Raw genomic sequence first — 5,129 nt, 5'->3', positions numbered from 1 at the left:
CAACTCCACTTTCAAGGATTAACGTCTGCACTCCTGGAGCTATTCATTCAGCAACAATCCCCAGGGGTCTACCATTCACTGTATCAGTCTACCCTGCTTAGTCCTCTCCAATTTCGTTCCATTTGCTCACACAGGCATGTCTTGTTGACTTTGTTCTGAGCAGTGTGGATGCTTTCTCCATTTCACACTTCCATTAACACCCATATGATACCTCAATCTCACCTTCACCATCATTAGCAATCTATCTCTTTGGCTCGGGGTACTTCTCACCAGATGTTCCCCTCGGTCTTACTCCCCCCTCTGTCTATGCCATAAAAACGAGCATTTTCCAGCCCCTTTCAGTTCTGAATGAGAGTGAGATCAGACACGAGACATTAACCAATTCTCTCTCCACATACGTTCCCTGATCTGAAGACTTCCCCCAGCCCCCACAAGGATAGAAATGTCAGCACCTATTTCTCCAAATGTCATGTTTGATCTACTCATGACACATTCCTTGGATTTGGAGTGTTCTGATGTAGCGTTTAATAGGGATCCATCAAAATCAACATCCAGTCTTGTCTGAGAGCAGAACCAACTCAACTGACAGAACAAGCTGCACAACTCTTCTGTCGGATCTGTAGATGTGACATCCTCTCTCTCTCGTTAACACAAAAGGATTAGAGAGCCTTGGAGGACCATTCTCTCGAAACACGATTCCTAATCCACTGTTATTCCAGACTTATATGCATAACATCTAAACCTAAATAGTTAAAGCTCCTCAGCCTGATCTCCCACCAACAACAGAATGGTTTCAGCGCAGAAAGAAAGTGCTCTAATGGAATGATGTCTGTTCTTAAATTCCACGTTAAAGTTATTATTGCATTAATCTGTTATAAATGGTGTCTGATTCAGAGAGCATTCCTTTTTGTGGAACTCTACAGGAGTTTTCTGATCACAGAATCATACCGTACAGAAAAGGCCCTTTGGCCCATCAAATGTGTACCACCAATATGTTATCACTTACACTAGATTCATAGAGCTGTACAGCATGGAATCAGACCCTTTGGTGTCCATAACTAGAGGGCATAGGTTTAAGGTAGATGGGGAAAGGGATCTAAGGGGCAACCTTTTCACACAGAAGGTGATGCATGTATGGAATGAGCTACCAGAGGGAGTGGTGGGATTGGTACAATTACAACATTTCAAAGTCATCTGGATGGATAGATGAATTGAGAGAGATATGGGTCAAATGTTGGCAAATGGGATGAGATTAACTTCAGATATCTGGTCAGCATGGCCAAGTTGGATGGAAAGGTCAGTTTCCATGCTGTCCAGCGCTATGGTGGGGACATAACCCATGTCCACATTCCTCCCTCTACCCTGCCACTTGTTGTGTGGCTCGGGAACATCGTTGGGTCACCCAGACCCTGACAATTTCCACATAGCTCCGGGCATTTCTCACAAACGCCAATCGGATTGTCAGCCACTGTCAGAAACTTTAGTTTTCCTTTTTGTCCAACCTTCAGCACTGGGCGAGCATTCTCTGTTCCTGTTGTGGGATCATGTTCAAATAGCCTCTTTATTCAGCAACCGCAAGTTGCACAAGCTTGAGGTGGAGATGGAATCCCAAAATACCGTCCTTACAGCAGCCTCTTTACACACAGTTCTTACAGAGATTAACACCCGTCACTATGGTGTCCCATTGTTTTATCTATTGTACATAAACGCTGGCTGCTACTCCTGATAGGATTGAGATTGTCTGTGTGGTCTGCTTGCAGAATTAAGAGGTGTTAGTCCTTTCGTCTTTTAAGTCAGCAAATGTTAGTAAAACTACTCGGCCTATATGCTCTAAATAAGTTAGACATTGTACCTGCACTGAATAAAATAATAAAGGATATTAAACTGTTTATCACTGCTGGATTGTGAGATATGTTTAGTATTTGCCAGCATGAGTTTCATTCATTCCTGCAATTTCATAGAAGCACAGGCTCGATAGTCAGCTTCTTAAAGGGGACAGTGGCAGCGAGTCAGGAAAACTACTTGATGTATTTATGTATTGATGTATTTATTCAGGTCCCGATAGACAGTTGGCAAGTGCTGATTAATATTCTATTCTTTCATGGTGATAAGATGGCAGGGAGGTATTGTTCTGAAAACATTACTATGTTGACAGTTATTCAGAGGTAGCTTTTGATGCAGAAATAGGCCTAAAACACTGCTAGTAGCAAGGGCTGGTAAGGGATGAAGGTGTGAAACAGCAGGAATGAGTCAAAAGAGGTGTTTTAACTTATTCTATTTTGTAATAGTAAAATATACTACAAAACTGCAATTTTATGAATGAACGAATAAAGCTATGTTATAGGAAAGAGTTATGAGTGAATGAAATGGGAATGCAGTATTATTAGATATAGGGCTCCTGTGAGCAGCTTAGAAAAGAGTTATGAATGACTAAATAGAAAGCGTTTGAGAGTGGGTTAGTAAAGAGACCTACAACACAATATGTCACACCATGTTATCATCCTGGCGGGGTTGGAGAAACTGGAGCCAGATTTCTTCGGAGTCAAACATGACAGATACACACCTCCTGACTTCAGTACATGCTCCAAATCAGTAAGTGTGTCTTAATAGGTGCTCAACTCACCAGGGAATATAATGCCCTCTTGAATATTAAGGGAAAAAGTGAGGACTGCAGATGCTGGAGATCAGAGCTGAAAATGTGTTGCTGGAAAAGCACAGCAGGTCAAGCAGCATCCAAGGAGCAGGAGAATCGACATTTCGGGCATGAGCCCTTCAGGATTCCTGAAGAAGGACTCATGCCCGAAATGTCGATTCTCCTGCTCCTTGGATGCTGCCTGACCTGCTGCGCTTTTCCAGCAACACATTTTCAGCTCTTGAATATTAAGACAAGTAACACCCACAAAGCATCCAAATGTTCACTACTCAGTGTGACTGGATTGGTGTCTGAGCAGATGGCATGACTGACTGAATCCCTTCCCGCACTCGGGGCAGGTGAACGGTCTCTCCCCAGTGTGGATAGGCTGGTGTCTCCGCAGGGAAGACCAATCAATGAACCCCTTCCCACACACTGAGCAGGTGAACGGCCCCTCCCTGGTGTGGACCCGTTGGTGACTCTGCAGGTTAGAGGACTGAATGAATGCCTTCCCACAGATGGAACACGTGAACGGTCTCTCCCCGGTGTGGACCCGCTGGTGTCTCCGCAGAGAAGACGAATCAATGAAGCCCTCCCCGCATATGGAGCAGGTGAATGGTCTCTCCCTGGTGTGGACCCGCTGGTGGTTCATCAAGGCAGAGGACCGTGTGAATACCTGCCCGCACACTGAGCAGGAGAAAGGCCTCTCCCCGGTGTGGACTCGCTGGTGGGTCAGCAAGGCAGAAGACTGGGTGAACGCCTTCCCGCACATGGAGCAGGTGAACGGCCTCTCCACAGTGTGAATCCGCCGGTGGGTCACCAGGGTGGATAACTGAACGAACGCCTTCCCGCAGACAGAGCAGGTGTACGGCCTCTCCCCGGTGTGGACCCGCTGGTGACTCTGGAGGTTGGAAGACTGGTTGAACGCCTTCCCACACACAGAGCAGGCTTCTCCCTAGAGTGGACCCGCTGGTGACTATGCAGGGTGGATAACTGAACGAACGCCTTCCCACACAAATTGCATGTGAAAGGCCTCTCCCCCGTATGGACCAGCTGGTGGGTCACTAGGGCGGATGAATGGGTAAACCCGTTCCCACACACAGAGCAGGTGAACGGCCTCTCCCCAGTGTGACGGCGGCGATGGCTTTCAAGCAAGCATGGGAATTTGAATTCCTTCCCGCAGTCTCCACATTTCCACGGTTTCTCCATCACGTGGGAATCCCCACCGCCTTCTCGTGTTGACAATTAGTTGAAGGACCATTCACAAATGGAAGGTGTTCTATGTCTTGCTGCTGTGAACGGGCTGTTGTTATTTCAGACTTTGTACCCGCTTAAAGCTCTTCCCACAGTCAGTTCACTGGTACACGCTCACTGAGGTCTGTTACTTCAGCCTCACTGAAGTTTGAAACATTTCAAAGCAGACAAGACAGAAGAGAAATAAAATTTCCAGTGAGATTCAAAAGACTGATAACATTCCTATGCCAGTGAATCGATTGTCTCGATCAGATCTTGTTTTGAGATTTATGGCTGCAATTCCATCCATTCTCATATCCTGTAAAATAGAGAATACAGAAGACATCACTATCTACAAAGGATAGAAATTCCAAACAGACAATTCTGGTTCCTGTGGAACATTCTTTCTTCTCAATGCCACAGTGTCCCTCCATTCTCACTAGGTATTATTGCCCCATGCTCCACATTCTCCTAAAAATGCTGAAAAATGTTGACTGATGGATCTATGCTCACCTCTTCCTGCCCTGGACACAGGTTGTCACAGATTGAACCAGGAGTGAGCCATTCAGCTTCTGGGGTTTGCTCTGCTGTTCCATAAAATCATATCTGTGCTGCTTTGGCCGTCACTCCATTTCCTGCTGTTCTCTATAACCTTTCATATCCCTGTCATTTAAAATTCTCTTCAATTAAGCCTTGAATACATTCCATCAGCCAGTCTCCATTACCCTCTGTGGGGGAACATTCCATAAACTAACAAGAAAAGAATAAATTCCTCATTTCTCCCTGAAATGGGAGACCACTTCCAGGCAGGTGGAAACTAGCTAGTTTAGAATCATGTTCAGCATGGACTGGATGGAATAAAGAGTCAGAAACTGAGCAGTTTAACCCCAGAATAGAAAGGTGGGTGAGAAAAGAAAGTGCCGTACTCACAGATAGTGAACAGAGAAAGGAAGTTGCAGTCTGAGGTGAAGCTCAATCTTCATTCAGGGAGAGAGGAGCAGCATCAGCTTCAGAAGCTCACTGTCAAACTTCCGCATTCAGTCAATACGGCGGTTCTGATTGGCCGGAGGACCAGTCTCCTTCCGGTCATCCAGGGATTCCAATTGGCTCACAGTTTACCTGTGTGATGTCATAACACGTGGTCAATAGAAGAGAACCATCTTGGAACACGGGATCGTCATCGGCCGGCTCCCTCCGGACGTCCCGCCCCGCCCCGCCCCGTATGAGGACGTCACAACGCGGAAGTAGTGCGATCAGTTTCAGA

At 46.1% G+C, this 5,129-nt stretch overlaps 1 pseudogene across 1 annotated transcript; it reads right to left on the bottom strand.

Moving 5' to 3' along the window:
• Window positions 1–2,805: 2,805 nt before the first annotated feature.
• On the bottom strand, window positions 2,806–4,927 carry LOC148144733 (uncharacterized; annotated as a pseudogene). Its single transcript, XR_015751608.1, has 2 exons — window positions 4,796–4,927; window positions 2,806–4,184 (listed from the first exon to the last, which is right to left on the bottom strand). The product of XR_015751608.1 is annotated as an uncharacterized LOC148144733 (transcript).
• Between the last annotated feature and the right edge of the window lie 202 nt (window positions 4,928–5,129).

Source organism: Chiloscyllium plagiosum, unplaced genomic scaffold (assembly GCF_037043375.1).
Source record: "Chiloscyllium plagiosum isolate Xiang-an unplaced genomic scaffold, Cpla_swu_hap1 HiC_scaffold_27, whole genome shotgun sequence".
Lineage (NCBI taxonomy): Eukaryota > Metazoa > Chordata > Chondrichthyes > Orectolobiformes > Hemiscylliidae > Chiloscyllium > Chiloscyllium plagiosum.
Note: the sequence above shows the minus strand (reverse complement) of the source record. Positions and strands in the feature narration are given on the sequence as shown.